The 16,481-nt window shown below is 42.6% G+C and overlaps 1 long non-coding RNA gene across 2 annotated transcripts in view; it reads left to right on the top strand.

The window, feature by feature from the left end:
* Nucleotides 1-1,146: 1,146 nt before the first annotated feature.
* The window catches only part of LOC142829963 (uncharacterized), a 74,737-nt gene continuing 59,402 nt past the window's right edge, over nucleotides 1,147-16,481 (top strand). Inside the window, exons 1-2 of one of the 2 annotated variants that reach the window (XR_016349941.1) lie at nucleotides 1,147-1,354; nucleotides 8,588-8,772. This is a non-coding gene — a long non-coding RNA (uncharacterized LOC142829963). Of the gene's footprint in view, nucleotides 1,379-8,587; nucleotides 8,773-16,481 lie in introns of both variants that reach the window. The other variant, XR_016349940.1, reaches the window with a different exon arrangement.

The following is a 16,481-nucleotide window of genomic DNA, read 5'->3' as shown; positions in this document are numbered from 1 at the left end:
ACCTTACTTCTGTGAAAGTCTCCTGAGGACATCCAATGCTTCTGTAGCATTAGGGTTTTGTCAAATACAATAGTTTATTAGAAGGCTGTAGAAACAAAGGCATTTGACATAAAAGGGAGATTTATAGAAATGGAAGGCCTTATTAGTCATTGTGTTACTTCAGGTTTATGCCAGTGTAACTCCACTGAAGTCACCAATGTAAAATTAGAATAATGCAGTAAGAATTGGACAAGCCATTTATAAAAATCAGGGTTTTCCTATATGGAAGAAAGAAATCTGTCCATTGCTTGATGAGATGGTAAAGGACAGATTGGGAATCCCTTACTTCTGTTTGGTGAGCAGTTATATGCACAAGTATTCTTATCAACTTGAACAGAACTACTGATGGGATTAAGAATCCACCAATGACAGTAAGGGCTTCCAATTTGGCCCAAAGGTCTCCGTACAGGACACTGATGTTGAGGTCTGGAAGTATTGTTATGTTGATTGTTCTGATCACATGTGAACATGTTAGATGACAGGAAGGGTGGAACAAGTCAGCAATAATTTAACCAGAATGAATTGTTCAGGACAGTCACAACACATATACACTACTCTTTTTCTTTATTAGTACTAACCAATAGTGTATAAGGAGCTCTAAACTGTGCAAAATTCATGATCATAGCAGAGAGACTTCAATATATTTCTTCTAAGGACAAAGAAAAAATATGTAAAATTACATATATTGTGTCTAATTCCAATCTCACATCAGCTCCAGTGATTTCAATGGCGTTACCAATTTACACCAATGTAAATGAAATGATAATCAGAGTGCCCTGATTGATGTCAGGATTTGTTGACCATCAAAATTCATTGTCATTTGAGGAAAATGTTGACTTTAGCTTCACCATTTGTCCATATTTACCTCTCAAGTCAATACATTTTCCTGTATAATCACTTCAGTTGAAGTCAATATGTGCTTGTAACGGGGACTCTCCAGCACCCCGCTATGGAGCTGCACCATCCCCGGCCCTCTGGGGGAAGGCGGCCCTCCAGCTGCAGCGCCAGCTCTGTGTTCAGGCTGCACCGGGCCGAACACCAGAGGCTCCGCCCCCTCCGCAGGGGACACAGCGGGAGCCAGCTGCGCCCGGAAGGGGGAGGGGCGGCGCCAATGCGGGGAAGCCGGGGAAAGGACCAGCCGTGCCCCCCCAGCTGGGACACCCCCCCACACAGGGTCCGGGGATTGGGTGCGGGGCAGCCCTGCCCACCCTGCGTCAGCTGTGGAGCCTACGGGATGGCTCAAAAGGGCCGAGTGGGCAGAAGGAGCGGAGGCTAGAGGAGACGGCTCCCAGCGAGGGGGATCACCGGATGAGAGGTACAGCCACCCCTGACCTCGGAGGTAGGAAGTGACCCAGGGCGTGGCCTCAGAGGCCCGTGGGTTGGTGCGTTGCGGGGAACATTCCCACACCAACCAAACCATAGGAGAAGGGACCTCCCTCGGTTCCTAGGGCCCTGGGTCAGGGCTCGGAGTGGGGGAGGACCCGAGCCTCCTTATCCCCCTTGGTCTAGGCGCCAACAAGGCTACATGGGGAATACGTGTGCCACCTCAGACTGTAGTAAGACTGTGACTGCACGCTGGGAAGGGCGTTGCACCTACAGGGTGTTGGGAACGTACCTGTCCCAGAGCACCAGACAGGAGGGGAGGGGACCGTACTGACACGGGTGGTGCGGGAAGCTGGCGCCTGTTAATAGTGCTTAATATGTCACATGATATGTCATTATTGCTAAGAGGAAATCTAAAGTCTCCGTGGGTGTGTCTACACTACCCCGCTAGTTCGAACTAGCGGGGTAATGTATGCATACCGAACTTGCTAATGAAGCCCGGGATTTGAATTTCCCGGGCTTCATTAGCATAAAGCCGGCTCCGCCATTTTTAAAAGCCGGCTAATGCGAACCCCGTGCCGCGCGGCTACACGCGGCACGGGCTAGATAGTTCGAACTACGTAGTCATTCCGAACTATCTGTACGCCTTGTGGAACGAGGTGTACAGATAGATCGGAATGGCTACGTAGTTCGAACTATCTAGCCCGTGCCACGTGTAGCCGCGCGGCACGGGGTTCGCACTAGCTGGCTTTTAAAAATGGCGGAGCCGGCTTTATGCTAATGAAGCCTGGGAAATTCAAATCCCGGGCTTCATTAGCAAGTTCGGTATGCATACATTACCCCGCTAGTTCGAACTAGCGGGGTAGTGTAGACATACCCCTTATTATATCATTGCAGTATGAGGGCTTTCAATGATGTTAACAAATACTTCAAGAGCCTATTCACTGTTGCAGTCCAAATTTAAATGCTAATGTAAATATTATCTAGACTTTTTGTGTGTGTTTGTGGTTTCTCTGTTATGGAAGTTGGTGGAAAATGACGTACCGACATACATTATAGGATGTTTTGATTTGGTTGGGAGATGATACTATTCAGTAATTGTAGTTGACGATAGAATATTATAGTGCTTTGTATTATTAATTTCTGGCAAAATCCACAATATTTTGGTACCATATAATGGTGCAATTCATGTCCCCTGTTACTTAGCATGTAAGATCCCAGTTCTGCAAACGCTTACACACATGCATAGCTGCACTAATCTTACAAGTCCCATTCAACTGTGTTTCAAAGATCTCTTTTGCTAGGTGCAGTACAAACAGGTAATAAGAAGAACGTATCTGTCCCAGAGCACTCATTGTCTAAGTTTATGATAAGATACAATGTGTGGATGAAACAGACAGATTGATGTTGTGTATCTAATATAAATGCAATAGAAAAATTGGGCTTGAAGAGTTGCATAAAAATGTAAATATAAAATAACTCTAAAAATCATTCTGCTTTAACTTATTCTCTCCCTTGGGACATATTTACTATTATGTAAAAATTAGGGGAAAGAAAACACAGCTAGATTCTGTCAATTTTGCATTTGCAGCCAATGACCACTTCAGAAATTCACAAAGTGGACCCCCTTCAAAAACTACTGCTCACACCTTAACTGGTCTCAGGCAGCCCTGGAAGGTACAGGGCCTCGAGTGGAAGGGGCGGAGTCAGGAGACTTCACCACCCACAGATCCTGATTGACTGGGGGTGGAGGAGCTTGTGAAGACTTAGCTCCCCCTCCCCCCGCCCTGCCACAGGTGCTCAGTGCCTAGAGAGAACCACCAGCTGTTTTGAACCGCAGCTAGCAGTGGTGCCATGTGCCCCAGGCAGGGAGAAGAGGTTTTACGCGCTCCCCCATTCCCAGGTCTCAATTGGCCTGGAGGCAGGGCAGTGGCAGGATGGCCACAGGCCAGGAACTCTTTCAATTGCTGCTATTTAAAAGGCTCCCAGCTCTGGCTCCAGGAACTGCGAGCCCCGTACGTAGGAGTAATTTAAAGGGCTTGCACCTAATGTGCGGCTGCTGCCACATTGCTCGGCAGCTACCTGGAAGGCTCAAGCCCTTTTAATAGCAGGAATTGAAAGAGCTCATGCCTATGCAGCAGCTCCCAGGCATCACATTAGTGGCAGGGCTGGAAGCTGTCATGGGCCAGATCATAGTGCTAGGCAGGCTGGATCTGGCCTGTTGACAGCTTCTTGTCCAGCCTTGGGCTTGACAATGCACCCCCAACAAATGCAGAAAATATGGGATTTTACATCCAATGTCCAAGGGCTAGATTCATTCCTGGAGTTATAACAAAGATGAATTTGGACCAGTCTATCTGTGATCTGTAAATAATCTTCTGAAGAAAAAACAGCTCCATATGTCCTGGAGCCAGTGCTGGGGTCTGTGCCGGGTGGAGGCAGCACGGCGTGAGCTGCTCCCAGAGCCAGCTGGGGGCTGTGTCGGGTGGAGGCAGCTCCACATGTCCCAGGGCCAGTGCTAGCTCAAACCAAGGGGTTTGATTCAAACTAACGCAGCCCGGAGTGCACTTTCACTTTGAAACAGCTGGGTTTCGAAACAGCGTGCTGCCGAAATTATGCTAATGAAGTGAGGGATATTTAAATCCCAGCTTCATTTACTATTTTGAATGCCTACATTTGCATCCCTAGTTCAAACTAGGGTGCAAGTGTAGACATACCCTAAGTGACCAGGGGAAGCTAACAGGGAGTTTTGAGAAGGAGTTCTCCAGGTGAAGGAGGTGCGAATATGGGACCCTTGAGGTAAGTGGTTGTCTGTAGTGTATGTTTGTGTTTGGGGGTTACTTGCTAGTTGCTTGAAAGAAACTGTGTGCTGAGCTTGTATTTGGCTGTCTGTCTGTCTGTCTGTCTGTTTGTTTGTTTGTTTGGAGATTCAAGTGCTGAGCTGTTTGTTTGAAGGACCAGGTGCTGTGACCAGCAGTGGGAAGCTGTGAGCTTCTAAGTGAGGATTTGAAGTCTAGAGCCAATCTAGTTCATTGGTTGAGCCTTAGCCAGGGGATGGGGCTATCAGGAAGATACACTTGCCATGCTTTAAAATGGTTTTTAAGTACATCATAAGCAGGAAGCCAGCTAAACAACCAGTGGGGCCCTCAAAGATCCTTTGAGTGGAGAAGCTAAATTAATTCTTTGCTTCAGTCTTCATAGCTGAGGATAATGGGGAGATTCTCAAACCCAAGCCATTCTTTTTAGGTGACAAATCTGAGGAATTGTCCCAGTTTGCGGTGTCATTAGAGAAGTTTTTGGAACAAATTGGGGCCAGATGGCATTCACCAAAGAGTTCTGAAAGAACTCAGATGGGAAATTGTGGAACTATTAACTGTGGTTTGTAATCTATCCTTTAAATTGGCTTACATACCTAATGATTGGAAGATAGCTAACATGACGCCAATATTTAAAAAGGGCTCTAGAGAGGGTCCTGGCAATTACAGACCAGTAAGTCTCACGTCAGAGCTGGGCAAATTAGTTTAAACTATACTGAAGAATAAAATTGTCAGACACATGGATGAATATAATTGGTTGGGGGAAAGTCAACATGGTTTCTGTAAAGGGAAATCATGCCTTACTAATCTGCTACAGTTCTTTGACGGGGTCAACAAACATGTAGACAAGGGGGATCCAATAGACATAGTATACTTAGATTTCCAGAAAGCCTTTGACAAGGCCCCTCACCAAAGGCTAAGTAAAGTAAGTTGTCATGGAATAAAAGGGAAGGTCCTTTCGTGGATTGATAATTGGTTAAAAGACAAGAAACAAATGCTACATCTATACTGCAGCCTTCTTCCGCAAAAGCTTATGCAAATGAAGCGCAGAGTAAAATATCGTTGTGCTTCATTCGCATAATTAATTAGCAGCTGTTTTTGCACAAAAGGCTTTGCACAAGAAGAAGCTGTGCAGACAACTCCTTTGTGCAAAAACCTCCTCTTGCGCAAGAGCAGTTCTTCCTCATTTTTTCAAAAAGATCTCACCAAACTAAGTGACTGGGCAACAAAATGGCAAATGAAATTTAGTGTTTTAAATGTAAAGTAATGAACATTGGAAAAAATATTCCCAACTGTATATACAATATGATGAGGACTAATTTGGCTACAACTACTCAAGAGAAAGATCCTGGAGTCATTGTGGATAGTTCCTTGAGAACATCCACTCAGTGTGCAGTGGCAGTCAAAAAAAAACAAATAGAATATTAGGAGTCATTAAAAAAGGGATAGAGAATAAGACAGAAAATATCTTATTGCTTCTATATAAAACCATGGTATGCCCACATCTTGAATATTGCATACAGATGTGATTGACTCATCTCAAAAAAGACATATTTGCATTGGAAAAGGTTCAGAAAAGGGCAATAAAAATGATGAGGGGTTTGGAATGGGTCCCAGATGAAGAGAGATTAAAAAGATTTAGACTTTTCAGCTTAGAAAAGAGAAGATTAAGGGGGGGGGGGATATAATAGAGGTCTATAAAATCATGACTGGTGTGGAAAAAGTGAATAAGGAAAAGTTATTTACTTATTCCCACAGTATAAGAACTACTGGTCACCAAATGAAATTAATAGGAGGCAGGTTTAAGACAAACAAAAGGAAGTTTTTCTTCACTCAGCACACAGTCAACCTGTGGAACTCCTTGCCAGAGGATGTAGTGAAGGCTAGAACTTTAACAGGGTTCAAAAAAGAACTAGATAGATTCATGGAGGTTAGGTCCATCGATGGCTATTAGCCAGGATGGGTAGGAATGGGTTTCCCTAGCTTCTGTTTCTCTGGAGGTTGATAATAGGGGAGGGATCATATGAGTTTTACCTGTTGTGATCCTTCCCTCTGGGGCATCTGGCATTGGCCACTGTCGGCAGACAGGAAACTGGGCTAGATGGATCTGTGGTCTGACCCAGCATGGCCATTCTTATGTTCTTATGTTCTGTCCCCAGCCAGGACGGAGAGGCATGCATGCACACTGTATGCTTTGGTCTTGCTCCCTGAGAGTGTTGGGAAGGGGAAGAGCAAGTAGGAATTTCAGGGGCGCTTCAGCCCACTATGCCCTTCCTAAATGGTGCCAGGGAGAGGAATGCTCATGGCTGGCACACTCCCAGACTGGTGGAGAGGGCATTTCCCCAGGCGCCCCCTTTAACCTGCCTGGCTTCCTGCTACTTAGTGTGGCAGCCTGCAGGAGAGCCCTGGGAGTTGGTCTGGGGGCATGCCGTGCCTCCTCTTGCAGCCGAGTGCCCCAGCCAGCTGGCTCCTTGCTGGAGTGGCGCACTGGAGTGCACCAGCTCACTTTCACCTCTGCATGTTAGCACATGGTAGAGAGTGTCTCCAAAGCAAGCAAAGGAAAAGTCAAGACAAGTAGGCTGGAAGATTGAGGGGAAGAGATAGGGCAGGTGGGAGAACCAGCTGAGTATTTCTTCCATTTAATAATAAAGCTCTGTGGCTTTTGCTAAGGAACAGTACTAAACTAGAGAGCTTGGCTAGTATCATCTCAGAAATATGGCTCCTGGACTGCTACATGGCAAACAGAAGCTCTGACACCTGTAAGATATACCAACAACTGGATTTTTGTCATTGATAGATCACCTGCCAAACATATCACATGTTAGTTGCTGGAATTAGAATAGAGTGAGGGGCAATAGTTAGAAAGAGAGAACAGTACCCAAAAAAGGGAGACGCATAAGCTACAAAGGCTGGGTATCTGAGAGTGGAAGGGAAGTAGAACCCCAGCTGTGTGACAACACTGTACTGCAGTGGTACCACAGTGTCATTCCTGAGGGTCCTGTGCATAGGCAAGCAACAGCCTGTCCCTTCTTCCTGTGCTCTGGAATCCTGAGCACATAGTTTTTCTTGGCTGGATGCGTCCTTGGTTAGACCTCTTTCAGGCCACCCGTGCTCTGGGATTGCTTTTCTGGTGGCTGGGCTTTTCTTGGTTTGTGTCACAATGTGGTTATGTCTTGATGTTGGTGTTTTGACACACATCTTGCAATGTAAGTTGTGTCCATAGATATGTTTTGCCAAACCAAACCTGATTCAGTTGGGTGGATATGAGCTGAACTTTTCAGGATAGGGTCAGAACATTTCCCATGACATTACCCAGCTCTGCTTTACTGCTGAAAACCCATTTTTTCTATTCTATTCTATTCTATTCTATTCTATTCTATTCTATTCTATTCTATTTGTATCACTTTAACATACTGTATCACTTAAATAGACTTTACAGTCTCTGCTTCCGACATCAGCCTATTTGAATTTGTATTCCCTGCTCCAGTCCTGACTTCCCCAGCTGAGTCTAACATGTAGGGCTTAAGAGATGAAACATGCCTCGTACTGCCTTTTCACACTGGGGAAAACAGAGTCCTGCTTCTATCATCCATGCATTGCAAATCAACATATCCATGTGTGTACGTGCTGTAGATAACCTAATGTGCATTTTCTGCTGCTTAGATAATCGTTAGGCCTCAAATGCTCAGGAAACAAACACAACTATTATGTGTGTGGATGGACTGGTGCTCCTGGGCTGTAATACAAGTCAAGTTTCTCTCAGTGACCTGATCACTTGGTCTCTCTTTCCCCTCTTACTGCTGATTAAGCAGAAACACTCAGAGCTGCCAGCAAGAGGAAGCCACCATTATTTACATTAAATTTTGACCAAGTGAACGCCCTGATAAAACAGGCCACAGAGGACACAGATCCTGTTTGGTTTCTCTTACATGTTCCATGCATTGTTGTAAAGGACGTTTACAAATGTATTGTTAAAACTGATCTTTCTGCAAAAAAAAAAATCAACTGTAAAAATCAGTACAAATAACGTTTTGTAAGAAAAGGCCTTATTCTGCAAGGTGTTGTCTGTCTGTGATCACTGTGAGATGAGGGTACTTATCACAGGGTGGTTTTATGAATGGTTCATACGCTTGCTACCAGTTGCTGACAGAAACTACTGGCAAAGCACCTGAAGAAACTCAATTCCTATACTGGAAAAAGCATTTGGGTGAGGAATAGCAGACAAAGTAGTGGCGGAATTGCATCTTACTGTAAAGTTTGTTACTGTAGTAAATCAAACACTGTTCCCTCCATGTCCATCCCATCATTGGTCCATAAACATCACATGCTAGCTTTAAAATGTTTCCTTCATTATATTTTTTTTCCGTCTTGTACATACTCCCTCCTTTCCTCCCCTTCACATATTTCAGGTCCAGATTCTTAGTTTCTGCTGGGTACAATTACATGGAGAGTGCTAAGAAGACACTCAAGTTTCCTGATTCAAATCCAGAGTTATCTTAGATCAGAACAACCCAGGAAGCTGCTACAATGTCTGCTGACTTGGCTGGCTACGGACCTAGGAGGCCATTTACCAGTCAGGAATTACAGAAACAGGGTGAGTTGCTGAATGGGAATGGAATGGGGCGCACAGGAGATAGCTATGCCAGTTCTCTGCTTCCTAAGAACATTCCCCTGTTGGGGGAATTTCCAGTTAAGGAGAGCTGCTACATTCTGGCTCTTACGTACTGTCCAGATCACAGTAAAACATCCCATCTATTGTTTTCAAGAAGTGATGTGCAGGGTTTTAACCACCCACCCAGCCTCAGAATGAAAACTCAGATAAAATCATGGGTGGAGGGTTGAAAAGTGAGGGTTGTACGTACACTATCTCTGTTCATAAACCGAAAGAAAGGAAAGTTCTTTGAGTCTTCTCCGTACTTTAGATAAGGGTTATGTTAGTTGGCTTTTCTGCCCAAAGCAGTTGTTTGTATGTCCAAGGACCTCCTGAAAGACTCTTATTGCATGTGTCTGAGTACAAACTGGGGCAAAAAGAACAGCTGGGTAAGGAGGATACTTCTATCTTTCAGTTACTGTTGCAGTACAATTAAAATTGCCATTGTATTAGAATGGATGAAACCCATACATTTACTTCACCTGCCTCTCATGATGTACTCGCCTTTCTTTTGAAAAGCAATTCCTTAGTGTGGTTAATGGCTACCTGGGATGCATTTTTAAGCAGGGTTCTGTATGAATAGGTTAGCTCAAGATGCTCCCATTGCTATTAAACCAGGACTGTATAATTCTCTTCTTTCTTTGCATGGTTAAAAATGCTGTGGACAATACTTGCCTTAAATAGAGATGAAGGCTACGTCTAGACTGGCATGATTTTCCGGAAATGCTTTTAACAGAAAAGTTTTCCGTTAAAAAGCATTTTCGGAAAAGAACATCTAGATTGACATGGACGCTTTTCCGCAAAAGCACTTTTTGCAGAAAAGCATCCGTGGCCAATCTAGACACGCTTTTGCGCAAAAAAGCCCCTATCGCCATTTTCCCAATCGGGGCTTTTTTGCGCAAAACGAATCTGAGCTGTCTACACTGGCCCTTTTGCGCAAAAGGGACTTTTGCCCGAATGGGAGCAGCATAGTATTTCCGCAAAAAGCACTGATTTCTTACAATAGGAAGTCAGTGCTTTTGCGGAAATTCAAGTGGACAGTGTAGACAGCTGGCAAGTTTTTCCGGAAAAGAGGCTGATTTTCCGGAAAAACTGGCCAGTCTAGACACAGCCGAAGAGTATGAGGGCAGAATTTAGCTCCACATTATTTCACTGAACACTCTTTTCTCAGTGTATTCAGGTCTTTTGACTGGTTCAAACTCTGATTGTCTTTGACTTGTAAAGGAAATAATAGAATTATACCTGCTCTCCAGAATACCTGATCTGGGACTACATCCTATATATAGCTGAACAAATCCATACAAAAGAAATTGAATGGAAAAGCCAGGTAGATGATGTCTTTTAAAAAATACCTTGACAATATTTTAAGCCAGAAATACAAAGAGCATGTTCTTTCAATCTCTGGGGCACAGCTACATTACAGGCATGTTGTTTTTATTGCATTGTACTCAGCATTATGTGCCATATTCCACAAGTTGCTGATTGCCTCCTTGCACAGTGGTAGGCACTCTTAACTCATTTTGAGCTCAGTAGGAGTAGGAGACTTAATTCTCAGGTGGTGTTTAGCATCATGTCTGAAAGAGGCCTAAATTAAAGCTGTAGATGAAGTGTTTGAGCTGCTTTAAATAGATGTGTCTGTTTTTTGTCCACAAAGCTTTCTTTCCTGCAGTCCATTTAGGTGCCATTCCAATTCCCACAAACCCACACACCAATGTTCAAATTCCAAATATGCTTTAGTGCAGTACAATGGTTAAGAATTCTCTCTCTTTTTTTAAAGCTAGTTAGTGCAGTATTAGGTAGGTCCGTCTGGCCACAGTCCCAGAATTTAACAGTGGGGGCCTTGTGAAATGCTAAACGATGTGTATAACAGTATTCAGGCTCTCCGTGAGCCAATCCGTCAAAACATTTGCTGCTTTGAAAATGTGTTCTTCAAAAAAAATAAAAAAATGGGCATATGGAACTTATTAGTCTATTTGGTGGAGTTCAGGCAGCAGAGCCCAAAATAAGTATAAAAACACTCAAGGATACAGTCCTACCTTAAGGTAACACAGTCTCTAAAACTGGCCTTTTATGATCAAACACACACAAAATACTTGCAAGAAACATCCTATGAGTGGATGATTGTCTTTCAAAACAGTCAGTAAGTAGGATTAAAAAAGTAGCCCTTGAACCCTAACAATTGTTGAAACATTTGGCCCTTTACTGCAGCGTTCCCCTGGTTGTGATCATTCAGTCTGGACTCGTTATTGGTGTATGTTCAAGCTGTATCTAAGAGTTAGCTTCAGTATAGTGCATTTCTGTATCTCTGGTGCATTGGCCATGAGGATCAATTAGTCTCCTTGGAGATGAAAAAGACAGTTGCCATAAAAGAGAGAAATGACTCAGCTGCAGTTACCCGGCATCTGCTTGAACCTTCTTCCAATTGAGTTCTACTTCATCTAGCACTGAGGTCATAGAGTTCCGGCACAGCTAACATATCCTTCTTTTGCATACTTAAATAATATGGCAAGTGTGAAATTTGAATGGGAAACTGCAAAAATGACTTGGTTTAAGATAAATTTCTGGCTTTGTCAAAAGTTCTAAGGAAGGGACAGCAGAGTTATACTGCCCCAATGAAGATAGAGACCCAGAATTTGGCTTTGATTCCTGCATTAGGGTAAGGATTGTGTGGAAATATCTGTGCCAGCCCTGTACCTAGCTCCACCTAACCTCAGCCCCATTCAAGCAGCAGTGAGTCCATGGATACTCTTCTTCATTTCATGATGCTGCCTGAAATATAGACAGCCAATATAAGGAGATAACAGGGCTGCTTTGTGCCCTGTGTTCCCTGGGGTGGGCATCAGTCCCCCCCCCCTTTATTAATAATTATAACAAAAAGATAAACCATATTATTTCTGGAAAGAGTTTTTTTTTAAATGTACAAATACTTGACAAGTTTGATCAGTTACTTAAAAACAGCTGCATGTAAGATTATGGGCTTTTTTGTATTCTCATGTCCATGGGTGTAAGTCTGGAGTGATTCCATTGCAGTGTGATTGCAGAGTACTGTATATAGGCTTGAGGTCCGGAGGATGAAAAGGCTTAAAATGTACTGTTATTGTTTATGCATAATTATCATACATTGCTGATTATTACAGTGAGTTCAGGGATTAAGTATTGTTATGGTAGGAGTTACCAGATGGCATTTGTTACCAGTAATCTTATAATTTCTTTTTGTTAACATGTGAACAAGTTTTAGTCTTTGAAGAAATGCTGTATTGATGCTAGTTTTGTTAGGCAGTGACCCTTTAACAGAAGCTGTAACAGATTGCAGAGAGCATGTGCCCTGCTCTTTGTATTTAGAGGCAATTTTTAGGAAAGAATAACTTCCTGGGAATTGGGCACTGGTGTGTGTGCTAGGATTTCTGGAAGAGGAAATTCCTATGTTGTTTATGACTGCCTCAGTCCCAAGATTGGTACACATGTGTTAAGTAATACTAACTAAATACCCAAACTTCATATGATTTTTCATCATGAAGCTGACTTAATAGCTCCTGGAGCCTTGTATTCAACAAGGGGCAATAATAGTTAGCTATAACTCAATCAGCTCAAAAAGTTAGTCACAAAATTGAGAAAGTGAGTCTTCAAAAGTGCTTGGCTTTGGCCTATCACTGTTCCCTTTGAAGCCAATGAGGCTTTTAACAGAATTAAGCCAATTGAACCCTTTTGAAAGTTCTACACACAGTTTAATCCCATGTTTGTGTTTATTATGATGGAGATGTTTAGTACTGGTAATAGATGTGGTCCACAAACTCTAGATCTGAGCCTATATTTCCTGTAAGCTATGTGCTTGTGCATCTGCTCAGGAGAGATTCAAATGCCACCCAGCTGATGAGCAAAGCACCCCCAGCTACTGGTGCTGTTTCTACTGGGGGTGCACATTGGCACATGCCTCTAGGTATATAAAAATGTACTCTGTACATGGATGGAGAAGATTAATGCTTCCCTAGTAGCAGAGCACACTAAACAGTTGTGCCATTGGTTCCCTGCATGTGCCTGGTTCTTCTGCTTTGAGCACGTGTGGGCTAATGTGTTGAAGAGAAGCAGCATTAAGACACAATGCTGACTATATTTTTACTGGTTTGGAGTGAGACATGTCATATGGAACAGTTACTACCTTTGGCTTTGTTTTTTCTGTGATCTAACATGTCTCCAAGACGATTGAGCCCCTAACTCTGAAGTGGTGACACAAATAAGACCATTGGAAGGGTGAATAATGCAATATTGGCTCTGGTCCCCTTTTCTATGTCTTAAAGACCATACTCGTGCTTCTCTTTTGCTCCTCCTCTCCATAGAGCGGAATGGAACATGGAGCTCAAAGTGATTGCCCCGTGTGGTTTTTTTTTTTTTTGCTGTCCTAAATATAGGTTTGTGTTTGAGTGAGAGTTTCAACTAACACACTTCTATTTAAAGTCTCACTAACGTTCCTTTTCTAGTTTCATGAAGCAATCTGAAACAGGTCTTCTTAAGCCTCACTGGTTCGGTATTTAAAGTTCAGTCCTGAAATAACAAAACAAATGAAACACTTGAGACTGAAATCTTCCTGTTCAATTCTCCATTGTGATTAATGGCCACTGAGGCATTAAACTTTGCTGTGCTCAAGTTCTCTTATTTACATAATTGTAATTGTTGTATTTTGGTATTCTTAGGGATCTGTGCCTGGAAAAATTAGAAGAATGAGCCACGTAAGTCCATGAGAGAGGTTATAAAATAAACAGAGTGGACTAACATTTTTTACTGCGAGTGACTGCTCTCACTTTCTGGCATTTACACACATGGCCATCTGTTTGAAGGCTGTTTGAAATGGCTATTTTCCAGCTTTTATGTAATGAGGCAGTTGAAAGGAAATGACATCATTGAGTTTCCTGAAGAATAGTAGCAATGCCAAAGCCAAAGAAATAAAATAGACAATAAATAGAAACTATTTTTAAATGTTATTTTCCTTTTACAGTAGATTATCTCTCCATATTGATCTGAATCTGTATTCACACTGGTTTAAAACCAAGGAAACGTCATTCATTTCATTTGGACTTTATACATGTGATATGTGAGAGTGACATCTGCCAAACATTTGCTGACATGAAAACAAATGAAACAAACTGCCTTACAGAAAGAACTGAACTAACTCAAAGGCAAAGACATTGTAAATCTGGCAGCATATTGCTGCAAATGCCTACTTAAGGAACTCAGTACAGGTTACAGAAACATATCTGTGTTATAAATTTACTGGACAAAGATTTGATATATTTTTATGGCAAGTAAAGAACAGTATGTCTAAAATAACATGGAATGCCTAACCCTCATATAACTCCATAAACATAAGGTAAGCTAGCACTGCATTTCACCTAATCACTTTAGATCATGTAGATCACACCCATATTTTGATTTATGTTACTAGGCTTTACGTAATTACTGAAAACCACTTTCACATTGCCTAGGTATGTGCTCAGTTTCTTGCTTTTAGTGTTGGCCTCACTATAAACGTTCCCATTTGGGGGAAATCAGCTTAGTTCTATTGGCTTCGATGATAATTTACATTGGCCTACTCCTGGCCAGTAGGTTTTGAATATTATCTTAAATGCAAATCATGTTCACGCCTTTGTCTTGGCTTATTTATTTGATCTGCTTCCTCAGAGGAAATAATTAAATTACTTGAGCCAAGTCTACAATGGCACTTTACAGTGCTGTAATTTTCTGGCACGGGCAGGTGAAAAAATAGCCCTTCCCCCTGAGCACAGCAAGTTATGGTGCTGTAAGGCACCAATGTCAACCAGGCTACAGTGCTGGGGGTGTGGCTCTTAGCACTGTTAGTTATTTCCTTCATGGAAGTGGCTTACATGGAGCACTGGGTGAGCTCTCTCCCAGAGCTTCTGCTGTGGCCACACTTTGGCTGCATCTACACTGTCAGCTTCTTGCGCAAGAACTGTTTTACGGAAGAGTTCTTGCACAAAAAGTCTTCCACAAGAGCACGTCTATGCTGGCATGTGCTTTTGCGCAAGAGATGTGCTTTTGCGCAAGAGCTTCTATGGCAGTGTGGACACTCTCTTGCACAATAAAGCTCTGATGGCCATTTTAGCCATAGGGGTTTCTTGCACAAGAAATTCATGTTGCCTGTCTACACTCCCCTCTTGCGCAAGAGCTCTTGCACATGACAGCTTATTCCTTGTGGGGAGAGGAATAACTCTTCTGGAAGAAGCCCTGTTTTCCGATGCTGTACTGTAAATTTACTTGCGCAAGAATATGCGAGCAGTGTAGACACCCAGGAAGTTTTTGCACAAGAACAGCTGTTCTTGAGCAAGAAGCCGCCAGTGTAGACGTAGCCTTGCAGTTTAAAGCACTGTCATAGCTGCACTTGAAGTGTAGACAAAACCTTACTGAATTAAGGACTTCCAGTGAATCCATTTGGGACTGATTTAATTTTGTAAATTTAAAACCAGACTAGTTAAGCCGTGTGTGTGTGTGTGTGTGTGTGTGACTTTAATGGCCTTAATTTTTTTAAAGGATAATGCAAAGATGATTAAATATATCTCCAAAGACCATCAGTTTTATTGGGGCTTTTGCTATCCCGCCATGGCAGCTCTGTTATAAACCACTCCACACATCATTGAGATGTTTCAAAACACTTGAACCTTTATTCATTACAGTTCTCATAGGGACTATGGACAGAAGTTGAACGTTCTAATGTTTGTTTCCTTGAGTCACACTCTCTCTCATGAGCTGTGGATTATTTAGGTGCTGTACAAATGCCATGGTTTTGTGCCATTATGATTGGGGTTTACATTGTCATCTGGCATTATCTATGCCTAGATTTCATTAATTAAACATGTCTGGGCTGTAATTTCCCCGTATAGACAAAATGTTTTGTTGTCATCAAAATGATTTGGGGAAGCAGAGAAAGAAACCTTTACTAACTTACGTAACAGAGCTAGCTTTTCCCATGGCTTACTACTTGGTATCCCTAAGGAGCCCAGGGATCCTCCCTAGAAAATTCTGAAATGTCTGGAGTAATCTCCTGCAATTCAAACTGGTTCTAAACTGATATATTGGAAAAATAAGGAAAAATAAGCTCTTCTGGCACTAATTTGGAATTCTGCAATGCTAATACTACTAGGATAACTTTGCAGCACAGCAAATACTAATGGGGAATCATGAGTGGGTAGCAGTGGGAAAACTGCAAAGGTGTTGCCGGTGCTTCATTTTTTACATAATTTCCCTTGCCTGTAATCTCCTGTTCAATGCTTGTTTGGCATCTTTCTGGAGACTGTCAAGTAAATGCCACATTTAGTTATGGTTATGTAGCGTGGACACTACTCCACAAGGAAATAAGGTCCCAGTGCAGGAAAGCATTTACACACATGGTTAACTTCAGGACAAAAGTCCTTTTCATTTCAGTACAACTTAAGCATGCAGCTAAAGTGAGTGCTGATGTGCATTCCTGAACTGAGATCAGACTGAGGCTATTAAACAAGCCACTGAAATGACATCAAGCAGTAACAATAGCTATTATTGACTTGAGTAAAATACAGAGCAGTGGCCTAGAAGTGCAATATGCCATGTCCATTTGCTGAAGCTAAGATGAAAAACATAATATTTACTGTCATGTTTCTGGTATT

Source organism: Pelodiscus sinensis, chromosome 6, assembly GCF_052426305.1.
Source record: "Pelodiscus sinensis isolate ZL-2025 chromosome 6, ASM5242630v1, whole genome shotgun sequence".
NCBI classification, from domain to species: Eukaryota; Metazoa; Chordata; order Testudines; family Trionychidae; genus Pelodiscus; species Pelodiscus sinensis.
The sequence above is the reverse complement of the archived record's forward strand: the minus strand, read 5'-3'. Positions and strand labels throughout refer to the sequence as shown.